A 14,105-nucleotide genomic window follows, 5' to 3' on the forward strand; every position below is an offset into this window, starting at 1 on the left:
TCCTGGCTGTTTTGCCTCTTTGCATTTGTTATCCCTGATCTTCTCATTTCTGACTCAACTCATATCTTTGGTCTTGATGTGTGTCCAGAAATTCGGAAGTCCTTCAAATTTTTGTGCAGAACAATTCAGCTCTCTATCTACAATAATAATTTACAGATACATGTCCTGATGAACTGCTGTATTGTAAATTAGCTTTAAAAAATAACACAAAGCTAGGGGTGCCTGAGTGGCTCAGTGGGTTGAATGTCTGACTTCAGCTCAGGTTATGATCTCGCGGTCCGTGAGTTCGAGCCCCATGTCGGGCTCTGTGCTGACAGCTCAGAACTTGGAGCTTGCTTCGGATTCTGTGTCTCCTTCTCTTTCCTCCCCCTCTCCTGCTCATCTGTGTCTCTCTCTTACTTTCTCCCTCCCCTGCTCACATGCAGCCTCTCTCTCTCTCTCTCTCTCTCTCTCTCTCTCTCTCTCTCAAACTTAAATAAACATTAAAAAGAACTTTTTAAAAATAATAATAATAATAAATAACATAAAGCCAGAGTGCGTGGGTGACTCAGTCGGTTAAGCCATCGGATTCTTGGTTTCAGCTCAGGTCATGATCTCAGGGTTCAGGTCATGATCTCAAGGCCTACGTCATGCCTTGCTCTGAGAGCAGGGAGCCTGCTTGGGATTCTGTCTCTCTCTCTCTCTCTCTCTCTCTCTCTCTCTCTCTCTCTGCCTCTTTCCCCAACTGTCTCTCTTTCTCTCTCATTCTAAATAAATAAATAAATAAATAAGATAAATAAAATAACAAAAGTTTTCACTGCTACACTTAGAAAAATAAATGTATTTATTCTGAGTCTAGCACTCGGTGATACGACGGGCTTGATCTGCATCCCTGGTAAAATAACTCCATTTCTACACAAGTAGCCTAACTTAGTTGGTCCCTGTTCCTGGCAACTCAAACAATCTGCAAGAAATGTGGCTCCAAGGGAGAGTGATCGGATTAGCTGTTCCAGAATCACGCACCTTCACACACCTTCCAGAGTGGGCTTTCTGAATGCCACTCAGCAATATCTGGGATAGTGACATAGACTTGGGCAGAGTTCCTAAGGGTGTCAAAAGTAGCTCTCTTCCCCTGTTAGGAGCTCTGTGATTATTTAATTGCTAGGTCTGCACCCAGAGGTCAGACTTGTGAACTGTGTGGTCACCTAGTCTAGAGAGTGACTTAGACTTCAAACCATGAGCCTGTGGTACAGTGAAGCTACAGGGTCCCTGGGAAGGGAACTTTTCTCATTTACATAGTCACCTCTATAGCTTATCTGTGGCCCCGAATGTTTTGCCTGTTATGTACCCGTATGTGTTATCTGGTGGAGTGTGTAATTTGTCTCTTGTGCTTGTTTACTTTTAATTGAGGGATGGCACTGGAAATATTTATTTTTTTCATGTTTATTTATTTGTTTTGAGAGAGACTGTGTGTGTGAGCAGGGGATGGGCAGAGAGAGAGAGGGAGAGCCCAAGCAGGCTCTCCACTGTCAGAGAAGAGCCTGACCCCGGGCTTGAATACCCAAATCATGAGATCATGACGTGAGCTGAAATCAAGAGTCGGACGCTTAACGGACTAAGCCACCCAGACGCCCCAATACTGGAAATATTTCTTATACTCCTATGGGTTTCCCGTATTTTCAAATGCCTGCTATACAATAGACACTGAAGATGATAAAATTACATATAATAACTAAAAGGATGAACTTCTTACCTCATAAGTCTCCTCCAACACCTCCTGCATCCCACATATTTTTGGAAGTTCCCGGTAAGTGTGCCACAGATGCCCATCAAAAAGCCCACTAGATGCTGTGGTTGTTGGGTTGAAAGCCACTCTTTGGGAAAAACCTTTTCCCAGAAGCATTACGGCATCTTACATTTTGCTGTTCCGCCACTATTCCTGGGTAATTAGCAAGCTTTTACTTTCATGTCCCAAGATCACACATCAGCATGTTCTCACACTAAATTCTCCATAAAATGCTGTGCTTTTTTAAATTAAATTCTGAGACATGATCGGGAGATATGCTCAGATGATAAAACCACACTTGGAAAATATGGTTCTCTCTAAAAATTCTATCCATGAGAGATGAAATAAATGTTTCCCATGGCAATTTCCTGCCGCAAGTACGATGATACAGAACACTGGTCCTCAGCCCTCACTGCCCATGAAAATCATCTGGGAGCTTTGAAAACTCCTGATCTCAGACCTCATCCCAATTAAATCAGATGCTCTGGGGGAGAGGGAGGCAGAGCAAGGGCACCAGGAGATTGTCAAGCTTCCAGTATGTCAGGTGATTCCAAGGTGCAGCTAAGGTTAAGAATCACTGATGAATGTGCCATTTTATTTGTGACACAATTAAATACATGACACGTACCCGAACATGAGAGTGGAAAGAGCATATATTACACTTCTGGTATAATTGCTCAAAAAAAATTTGACTTTAATTAAGGAATCATTAAAATTGACCCTCAGAGCCTCTGAAAAATTCAACTTAAAGAAACCTGGCTTAGCCATTTATTCACTCCCGTTTAATTAGATCCTATTCTTTTTTTTTTTTTTTTTTTTTTTTTTTTAATTTTTGGGACAGAGAGAGACAGAGCATGAACGGGGGAGGGGCAGAGAGAGAGGGAGACACAGAATTGGAAACAGGCTCCAGGCTCTGAGCCATCAGCCCAGAGCCTGATGCGGGGCTCGAACTCCCGGACCGGGAGATCGTGACCTGGCTGAAGTCGGATGCTTAACCGACTGCGCCACCCAGGCGCCCCTAGATCCTATTCTTAAACAAATGCATGATATAGGTACAGCATATATTTTTATGAGAAAAAGATCTTTGCTCTTAACAGAGCTCAGTGTCCTGCCGATTTTTTCTCACTTCATGTCATAATCTTCTGTGACATCACAATTAATTCCTGTGGAGATGATTATGGAGACATAGCGAGGATTATGATTTCAGGAAAGTGATAAACAGCAGGCACAGAATAAGGCCTTCTTTTACTTCTCAAGGATTACCAGCTTGGTAACAGCAAAAGCCAAGAGGGGGGAGAAAAAGGTTGGTACAGAATATTATAAAATAGCATAAAATAGATTTGTCTCTTCTGTGAAAGCCAATTAACTCTTTAAACAGTTTTTTGTTGATTGCATCAGCTTAATTACTTACTTAAACAGGGCATGTTTTGTCAGGTCAATCACATATTTTATTAGTATTGCTTTAAATTAAGATTCCAAATGTACCTTGCGGTTTAGATTTATCAGTATCATTATTGTGGATATTGGCTACCTGTGAATGTTTAGCTTTGCAAGCACCTCTGACTTTAGGACTTTAGAACAGCGCTAAAATAAATTTGGCCTTCACAGAATATACTCATTTCCACTAAAGTTATCAAGACTTGAGTGATAAAGCAAGTGATTTTTTTTTTTTTTTTTTTTTTTTTGCCATTTTCATAAGCCCTGAAAACTTTTGAATGAAGATTCTCCCAGGGCCTTTAATTCCACGGAATGATATTCAAAACATTATGTGCAAAGGATCTGCACCTGTACTTGTACTTAAACATTCATGCTATGACTTGACCCACAAATTTCTTCCGATATTATTCTCCATTTTCAAGTATATAAAGTGAGTACCCTGAGTGAGTGGGGTGTGGCTCACAGTCTTATACCAAAAATGGCAGAAATAGGAAAAGCAGTGGTGAGGGTCAAGGTTGACTGTCAAACAAATACCATTCCCACCTGACTTTGCCACCTACCGAGTGTTTGCCAATAAGGAGGTTTTGGTAGCTACCATTTTTCAGAATTTTTATTTGTCTAGACTTTCATAGAAGATCCAACTGAATAGATAAGGGGACATAATTTACCAGCTCTGCCCAGCAGGAATTTAAATAAAAATCATGTTTTAAGCTCATAGAGGTTTTTGTTTTGTTCTGTTCTGCTTTTCAAAATTTCTCCAGGCAAGCATAAGTGTTACTTAATAGTTTTACAAACTATACTCAGGCTTGAAGGATCCAAAACTGTCTACTTTGTGAGAAACTCTGAGTTATTACTCCTAGAAAGCGCAAATGCTATCAATAAATGGTTAATTCTTTTCACAATTTTGGCATTGTTCTTTAGAAAATAAAAACAAAATGGAAAGTTTATAAACAACTTTAAGAACCTGTAAAATGGCATTTTGTGAGGCTATCTTTTGGAATAGGAAGAACTTTCTTCATAATTACCCAAACCCAATTTTCACTCTGAAAGCTTTTTAGCTTTGAAAATTTCCTAAATTATAATTAATTGATTTAAATCTTGCCTTGATGAAAGAATCCAAGCAGATAAGATTAATTTCTTAGTCTCTAACTATCTAACTTACCCAAGAGGCTATTCCAAAATGCTCAGCACTCAGACCCCCATCGATTATAATTTATATAAATGATCTGTTTCTCTGCAAAAGTACTGAGAAAGTACAATAGATACACAAATCAGTGGGCTGGTGGGAACATACAGACTCCACGTGGGCTATTATGAAAGCTGATTTAATTATTTCTTTTCAAAGTTTAATATGCAAAAAGTTAACTTCTAGAAATATTCAGACCATTGCCAGATGGCTATGAAAATTGTTTTTCATTAAATTGGACTGTTCAAATTTTCCAGGCCCATGAATCCAAAGACAGTTTAATCATAGTCAAGAGGGAATTGTAACTCTGGAAAACTAAGCAGAACCCTCCAGCCAGGGCTATAATGATAATTATAATGAAATAAGACCACATGATTGGGAATCGGCCTACAGGAAGGTAATTCTAGCCATCCAGAGTCTGACACGAGAGGTTTATCAAAGGCAAGGCTTGAGAAAAATTCCTAGATAGTCCACTGCAAAAGCAGGAAGAATCTATTCTCTTTAGGAGGGAAGTACACAGTGTCATGCTTGGGTTGTGCATGCCATTGAGTTGGGATTATGGCTTCTCATTTAATATTCATTTACCCAATCAAAGGAACATTTATCAAATGCCTCATTCACTACACAAAGTGTAAATACAAAGTAATGTGACTGATGTTGAAAATAATCTGCTGGATGAGTGATGTTTTCACCTGTGTTCTCATACAGAGTTTTCTGGGAGGTTCTCCAATTATCAGATCATTGGGGAAATCCCTCTTTTTGCAAAGCGTCTTCAGAATCAGTTCCTAAACAATGTAAGATAATGTATTATTATTTCAGATGCAGACATCTCAAAAACATTGTGACTGAAGTCTGTGGTTCGATGAGCTCTGAGAATTTATGATTAGCTTGCTGTAATGGGGATATGTGATGGCATTGCTTGGGGTTTATCATGGCATTCGTGTTTGTACAAAAATTAGGGATCCGGGGCATCTGGCTGGCTCAGTCAGTTGAGTGTCCCACTCTTGATTTCAGCTCAGCTCCTGATCTCACAGTTTTGAGATTAAGCGCTGCACTGTAATCTGCACTGAGTGTGGAGCCTTCTTTGGGATTCTCTTTCTTCTTCTGCCCCTCCCCCACTTATTCTAAATAACTAACTAAATAAATAAATAAACAACTAAATAAACATTAAAAAAAAAAGATTTTCTCTGGGTACCTGGGTGGCTCAGTCAGTTATACGTCTGACTTCAGCTCAGGTCATGATCTCATAGTTCATGAGTTCGTGCCCTGCCTGGGGCTCTGTGCTGACAGAGTAGATCCTGCTTTGGATCCTCTGCCTCCCTCTCTCTCGCCCCTCCCCAGCTTGCTCTCTCACTCAAAAATAAATAAACATTAACAAAATAAAATGAAATAAATTTTAAAAAGATTTTCTCTCTCCCCCTCATCCTCTGCCCTTTCCCTGCTCACACTCTGGCAGTATTTTACAAAAAAAAAAAAAAAAAAAAAAAAAGGATCTATTTCACACACACACACACACACACACAAAGTTCTACACTAAGAAAGGTCTTCTTTCTTTGCCACCAAGAAAAGATTTAAACAGATCTGATGCCTTCCCAACATTTACAACTATTAATCCCGCAGATAGCCTAGAGTGAACTAAATATCTTTGGTTATAAATATAGAGTTAATATAGAGTCCGTTTAATAACTTCCCAGATAATTTCAGAGTTTGGCAGACGTTGGAGAGATACACGGCTTTCCACAAACAATTAAGAGTGAATACTTGCAGCCAATGCATTGAATGGCTGCAGAGGGAGACAGGGCTCTGAAGCAAAAGGGGTACATCTTACCTCAGGAATACTGTGACATGTACAAAGACACTTCAGATTGTAACACAAGTATTCTCTTAGGTCTGCCAGTTAAAAGTTGTACCTGATCCCGGTACAAAAGAATTTGAGTCTAACAGAAACTGCTATCTTTCAACAGTCCTACATATAAATATGGAACCGTAATTCCCATTTAAAAATGATTCAGGGGCACCTGGGTTGCTCTGCCAGTTAATCGTCTGACTTGGGCTCAGGTCATGATCTTGTGGTTCCTGAATTTGAGCCCCCGCATCAGGCTCCCTGCTGACAGCTCAGAGCCTGAAGCCTGCTTCAGATTCTCTGTCTCCCCTCTCCCTCTACCCCTCCTCCGTTCACAATCTCTTCTCTCACTTTCAAAAATAAGCATGAAAAAAATTACCACGTGATTCAGTCATTCCCAATACATGACTCTGTGGCAGCCATAAACATCTTCAATCAGTATTATAAATATGCCACATGGGGCGCCTGGGTGGCTCAGTCGGTTAAGCGGCCGACTTCGGCTGGGGTCATGATCTCGCGGTCCGTGAGTTCGAGCCCCGCATGGGCCTCTGTGCTGACAGCTCAGAGCCTGGAGCCTGCTTCGGATTCTGTGTCTCCCTCTCTCTCTGACCCTCCCCCATTCATGCTCTGTCTCTCTCTGTCTCAAAAATAAATAAACGTTAAAAAAAATTAAAAAAAAATAAATAAATATGCCAAAAATAGGAGTAGCCACTGTGTTCTCAAGTCATGTTTCTGGGCGTTGAGTTGTGGATAGCCTGGCAAACTTCCGGCTTATAAACATCTGACTAAAGGAGACCTGTTTCCACTAGCAGCTGGACTTTAATGTCCAGAAGCTTCGATTCAAAGGGATTAACTCGCCCCGATGACAATGTGATGACTCCATGCATATGTTTCCATTTGTTCTTTTCTGAAAGAGATTGAAACATACACTTCATTTTCAAATGTAAATACACTCAATGATTAAATGTCCCATTAGAATTTGTCAGAGAAAAAGATAGGGAAAAATTTTCCTCATGGTGATTTTGTACTTAGAATTGAGTGAGATCTTGCTTTAACCAAAAACAATTGCTCCCTTTTCTAAATTTCATTGGGTAAAGCCCACAAACGGTTTAATTCACTAGTGAGACTTTTTAAAACTATTCTTGCATATGCAAAACACGAGTAAGCAGATGGATTTCATAGCAAGTTACACTATTCTTTGAATGCTTTTCTATTCCCTCAGAGAGACATAGTAGCTACATGTTCTATATGTGAAGAATACTTTTTTCCCACAAAAATAACAACAATGAGGGTGACTGAGTGGCTCAGCAGGTTAAGCAACCAACTCTTGATTTTGGCCCAGGTCATAATCTCGTGGTTCGTGAGTTCTAGCCCCAAGCCAGGCTCTGTGCTGACAGTGTGGAGCCTGCTTGGATTCTCTCTCTCTCTCTCTCTCTCCCTCTCTCCCTGCCCCTCCCCACCCACGTTCTCTCTCACTCTCCAAAATAAACAGCCATTAAAAAAACCAAAAATAACAACGATGAAGATAGCTAAGATTTATTGAGCATTTCCTAATGCCAGCTTAATTGCATTATAGATATTATTTCATTTAATTCTGACAACCACATGGTGAGGTTGACATACTCATTATTTCCATTCATTCAGAGATGTGAAGCTTATAAGAGATTAAGTGACTTGCCCAAGGACACTGGAATTAAAGTCAGAGCCCTTAAATTCTACGTGCTACTTCTTTAAACTTTGCAACAAATATCAACTTGCATTTTAGCTAGTTTCTCTCCCGTTTCTCTAGTAAGATTAGACTGTCAACTCTCACGGGGGAAGATTTTATATTATCCTTCTTGGCATTCGTAGAACTCTAACAGCTCCTGGCTCTAGTGCTTAATGAATGAATAAAGAAATGATGAATGCATGAATGAATGAAGACTTAAAAATAATTAAATCACCTTTCAACCAAGGCAAAATTTACTGTTACTTTCACTTTTTCGTATAGATTTTTTTAATGCTTTAAATCTTTGCAGGAAAACACAGAAGGCTCATATTTTTGTTTTGAAAATACTTGAATGGTCTCAAAGGCACAGAGCTAAATGTTATCACTTGATTTGAGGATGATTTGTTTTCATTTGATGATTATTTGGCGTCCTTCCTCAGAGACAATTCACAATAACCCTGGCTTCAATAAGCACTAGGGAGGGACTTCTTGTAGTTTGTCTAAATGGTGGGGGTCATTAATATGTTTGTTGACCTGTACAGGAGCTAAAATTTTCTAGTAACATCTAGTTTAAACCAATTTTCTCAGCACAAAGAGTGGGTACATTCATGGCTAAACACCACATCAGGTCTTTGCCCTGTTAGTAATGACACAGATCCCATGGATTCCTGCATGCATGGTCCAGCTGATAGAAAACTCTGCTCCACACTGTGCAATCATGGACATTTGTTCCCAGAAATGATGAAAATGATTTGATCATGAGTAGTTCTCAAATGCTTTAAAAAATTCTTACCTTTTTCTTAGGACCATTAGGATTAGTGACCTTTAGATGATTTAATATTTGCAAAATACCCGAAGCTCCCTGAAGTACTATGTAAATATGAAAATCGCCCACAAGGAAGTCAATATATGTAAATAACCCATAAAAAAAAAGATAGCTTGAATTAGGCACAAGAGAGGCTGTCCATTTACCTCATTTGAATAGAAATTGCAAACACTAATCCTAGACGGGATTTTTAAGTTTCAGTTATTTTTAAATAATCACTTAAAAAATGTCTTTTTTTTAAGTGTTTTTGAAGAGTTGATGATTAAAATCTACACACAGGGAAAACTGAATCTGTTGTGAGATTAAAATCCAAAGGCTTTCTTTCTCATGAAATGATGCATGCCTTAAACTGATGTAGCACATCACTCAACAGGGGAGGGGACACGGCAGCCACCAAATATCAGCCTTGGTGATGACGGTTTACTTGGTTTATCCCTAAGGTTGTTAATTGCCCTACACCTCTCAGTGTTCAGACTCATTTGTGAGTTACAGTGATAGGAAATACTTGTCACAGCCCAGGAACTGCTTCTTGAAGTCACGCGGAAAGACATAATCAGCTAGAACTGGCACTCAAAAGTTTGGATGCTTATCTGCACTCCGCTCAGAAACCATCTGAGTCGTTTTTGATACAATATTCTGACACTTCCCATTTAGATCTTGTTTGAAAGAGCAAGGGCAGAGGCAATCAAAAGTAAAATAAGAATGTGGGCTGGGAAGAGTAAATATTGAAATTTTATGAGCATAAAAGATTCAAATTAAATTTGTGGCGAAGTTCTGAAGAGTGACTTGATGGAAATTCTGCTTAGCTCTCACTGTAGCAAAACCATTTATCCATTTATCGGGTCAGCCTGCAAGGTGCACGTGTGATAAGGTTGGCGAAGATTCTTGTCGAGTCAGGCTCTCCTGTTTCTCAAGTCTCTAACTAGGTGGATCATCAGAGCTAAAACTCTTTTTCTCTTGTTCATTTGTAAACAAATTCCTGTTTTCACAAGTGAGATTTAAACTACAGAACCTACAGAGCAAAGATAAGCAAATTCTCTCCTCTTCCTGACTCATCCTGCCCTCCTCAAACTGCTGATACTCCCTTCCTTGCCCAGAGTGCTCCACTCACTCCTTCTTATAATGAAAATAAAGGCACACCTGGGGTTTGGTAAGGGACATCTCAGGATCCAGGCTTTCCTGAAAGGTACCCTATGGATATGTGGGAATCTTTAAAAGAGGGTTGGTTGTTTCTTCTTCTGCATTGCAGTACCTCATACCAACTAATCTTGATCCGATGGAAAGACCCAGAATTAGGAGGTGAGATCACTCTTTGAAAAGGAAAAATAATAGGCATCAGATCATCATGTATGCATTGACATATTGCAGAGGCATTTAGTTTAAGCAGTGGTTTGTAAATGTTATGGGAAAGGTTGGGGGAAAATAGCATGTGTTTGTCCCTCCGTGGCTGGAAAAAAAGGTATTTAATAAGTTAATTAATTGTCTATTTATTTTTGTTGTCACTGTTTTGTTTTTCTCTGCTCACTCCTATAGTTTAGATGCCAAAAGAGTGGCACACAAGCAGTACTCAGTATCAGTCGTATTAATAGAATCCAACAAATCCATAATAAAATAACAAAAACTGGCATCTCAATATAAATATGGAAAAGTAATAAAGGATACAGTTAGAAAAAAAAGTAGGGGATTAGTAAGAATAGGTATTCAGCCACATTAATAATCAAAGATATCTCTTTGATATATATATGTAAAGAAAACCTATTTTCTGCCTATCAAAATACCATTGACAAAAATACTAATATAATTTTGATGAAAATTAGCAAAATTACTGCTTAAAATGTACTTTCTGGGAAGCAATAATAGTCATATCTAATGCAAAATCTTTTAACATATGCATACCTTTGATATAAATTACACTTCTAGGAATTTATGATAAAAATAAGAGGGCATATATACATATTCAAGGATATGATATTTAATATCCTTTAATATTTAAAGGAAATTAATGTACCTATAACCTACATTACTATCACAAGGATTGGAATATATAAATGTGGACATTGCTGTACACAAAACATAAGACATCAATCAATGTCACTAGATGTTAATGATCTATCATCTAATCAAAAAAAGACTTACAAGGAAATAAATGTATATGTATACATTATCATATAAAAAGGTGCAAGGATTTTCAATACAATCGCAATAGTTTAAGTGTTTGACTAAAAGGTAACTTCACCTTGATATTTTTACATCTAGTAAATATTTGAGAAGGTTTATATGCTACATTTATGATGTGATAACATTTTTATTTTAGAAAAATATACCCTTATAGAAACTTAAGAACTCAAAGTTCAATCAAGTTTACTCCAATCTAAAGAATCTATTAAGAAAAGAAACGCAATTTAAAAACTTACAGAAGAAGATTCGAAGAGCGACACACATGCATTTATTTTTGGTCATCTGAATGTCTGAATTGACTTTGACCGTGCACAGAATTAGCTTTATATTTTGTTTGCCCCCCAGTAGATGAATGGATTCATCATGGCAACTTACTCAAATATCTTTATCAATAAGGTTTTCTGCTTCTTTTGTTCTGTTTGGAGGTTCCTGCCCAGGATGAGATGGACTGATGAGTCAACCTAAGTGTCCTTTTACACTTGGACCGAATATTATTGGTCTTCTGTGAATTTTGGCAGCCTAAACTAACCAGTACTCTGGATGAACTAAACAAATTAAGTGTCTGATCTATAAAGCTAAGGACACTGGTGGCGCTTTTACCACCAGAAGGCACTGTCAGCCTGAGAGCCCTGCTTCTCACACTGCCAGCAGCTCTTCCTGTAGGCTCTTGCTTCATGTGGTGTAACTGGGCTATCCTTGCTGTTTCATAATTATCGGGGGACAGGTAGCTTTTAAATCTACACTATCTGTAGGGTACATGGCATAAAAGTCCTCCTGTGATGACTATTGCCCAGTCCACCCCTCCAGCCTCTTTCCTGAATATATCCTGCTCAGTTATTACAACTAGTTGAATTTTCCTATTTGCCATTTAGATGATTCCTGCAGCCTGTCCTAACCTCTACTTTCTGCTGTGCAACTTTCTCTGCTAGGTCTTTGTGGACTCCTTATGCCAAGCGATGACTGTGGTCTCACAGTTCACTGCACACAACCCTACTGACATATCACATTGGTACATATTGGCTTCCTTACCTCTCTGTCTACCAGATTCAGATTCCCTGGAAGGAAAAACACCTATGTCTGTTATTAGCACTTCGTAGGACAATGACAGACACTAACCACTCAAGAAGTGTTAAAACAGGAATGAACGAATGAATGATTGAATAACAGCATAAATGAGTGGTAATAAAAAAAATAAAGAGATTATTCTCTCTTCACGGATAAAATCATTGTGGCATTTAGTTACTCCATCTAATTCTGCTTTGAAGAAATGGTGCTGTAATTATGACAAAAAAATAGTAATCAACACTCTTTTAACAAATGAAATGCAGCACTTTTTGACTTTCAGTGTTTCATAATTACTGTATCTTTTACTATAGTTATTATCAATGTTTTAAGCTACAGGAACAAAATTAAAAAGAAAATCAAACAAATCCTGAGCAGATAATTAACACATTACTATGCCATAGCCATTCTCTCTCTTTCTGTTCCTTATGTTACTTTCATGTCATTTACTGTAAATATTGACTTGGACCCCAATATGTGTCAGGTACTGTTTTATGAGTTAGGGATACACAGGGAACAAGATCAACAAGGTTCATGGCTTCACAGTGTCCATGCTGGGGGAAAAGAGGGAAGCAATCAATGACAAATCAATAAACGTATTAACAGTAAGACTTCAGAACAGAATAAATAATGGAAGGACCAATATACTATGGTGTACATAACTGATGGTAAATGGTGTTTCTGAACCATAAATGGTGGTTGGGAAGGATCTATCTAGAGAAGTAATAATGAAATTCCTGACCTGGACAACAGTGCCTAGAAACTTCTCTTTGTCTGCCTGATCATGACTTGGACTTCCTAGTCCCAAATCCATACCTACTTTGGTAATCTCCCCCAAACAATGCTGTGGATGATTAAGAAAGAATTCCTCAGAAGATGGAATTTCAAGATTATACTTACTCCTTATTTCATGGATCTTCCGGATGCTGTCAGATTTCAGGCTTGAAATCTGTCTTGACATTTCCTAGATGCATTTTTGTTTTGCCTTTCCACTAGTTAATTGGTGACATATTTGCTATTTTTCAGTGATTTGCCAGACCCATGGGCACAGTGGGATACTTGTCTTCTACATTTGTACTTCTCATCAACCAACCAACAAACAAACACCAAAAAACTAAAGCTGTTGAAATTGATGAAGCAAACCACAATGTCTCAAGCTTTAGAAAAAATGTTCCTGGTATATCAAATGGAATAGAAAATTCTTTGATCTTGTTAGTAAGCATTTTCTTGTTTATTTTGTGTTTAATACAATTGTCTTCTCCAACAAATGGATTATTTTCAAGAGACGTCCTTTGTTGGACAGAGCAACTTTTGACAGTCTAATTTAGTGATGTTGCCATGAAGAAAACTTGAAAGAGAAGGCAGAAGCCAAGTGCAGCAAAATGACACCAAATGGCACATTTCCCATTGCTTTCAAAACAGTGTCTGTTGTCACATACCCCTACCAATCTCACACACACACACACAAAAGCAAAGCAAAACACAGAAAGGAAAATACGCATAAAAAGAACAGGAAAGGCACACAACCAGGCATGCACACACACCACTGATCCACAGGTTTGAAGACTTTAAACCATAGTTTCTTATTTTAGCTTCGAGAAAAATGGTAGCCATCTTTAGATGGCTATTAAAGTTTGTAAGTGGTAAATCCTTTGACGATTTCTTCAATCGTTTCTTAGACGAGCCAAGAGCCTCCTGCCATCCCAACTCTAACACTTACAGATTTTTTCTTCTTTCCCTTCATTTGGCAATTAATCACTCATTACCATGTCTGGCATCTCGAGTATTGATACCATGAAGTGTTATATAAATGGTTCATTTCCCTCGGCAGGTCTCCATACTTTGAGCACTCAGAGCTTCTGAGAGGCTTGAGTCACATTAATTGATGTTTCTCTATATCCTTGTAAATAATTCAATTACTTGAACACAAACATACAAATATGCATGTAATTACAAATTTTAATAATTAATTAATGAGGACAACAAAAGGTCAGGGAAGTCTTATCTGAAGAAGCAAACACTTAAGACCAGCTGAGCGGTTGTAGAAAGCACATTTTAGCAAGGCTGAAGAGCAGGAAGTAAATCCAGGAATCCCAGGAT

At 38.4% G+C, this 14,105-nt stretch overlaps 1 long non-coding RNA gene across 3 annotated transcripts in view; it reads left to right on the forward strand.

Moving 5' to 3' along the window:
* The window catches only part of LOC102901286, a 134,269-nt gene that overhangs the window by 107,059 nt on the left and 13,105 nt on the right, over positions 1-14,105 (forward strand). Inside the window, exons 1-2 of one of the 3 annotated variants that reach the window (XR_006599886.1) lie at positions 2,831-3,068; positions 13,032-13,216. The exons of 1 other annotated variant lie outside the window; for it this stretch is intronic. This is a non-coding gene — a long non-coding RNA (uncharacterized LOC102901286). Of the gene's footprint in view, positions 1-2,830; positions 3,069-13,031; positions 13,217-14,105 lie in introns of those variants that run through there. One more of the 3 variants, XR_002158869.3, reaches the window with a different exon arrangement.

Source organism: Felis catus, chromosome B3 (genome assembly GCF_018350175.1).
Source record: "Felis catus isolate Fca126 chromosome B3, F.catus_Fca126_mat1.0, whole genome shotgun sequence".
Taxonomy (NCBI): domain Eukaryota; kingdom Metazoa; phylum Chordata; class Mammalia; order Carnivora; family Felidae; genus Felis; species Felis catus.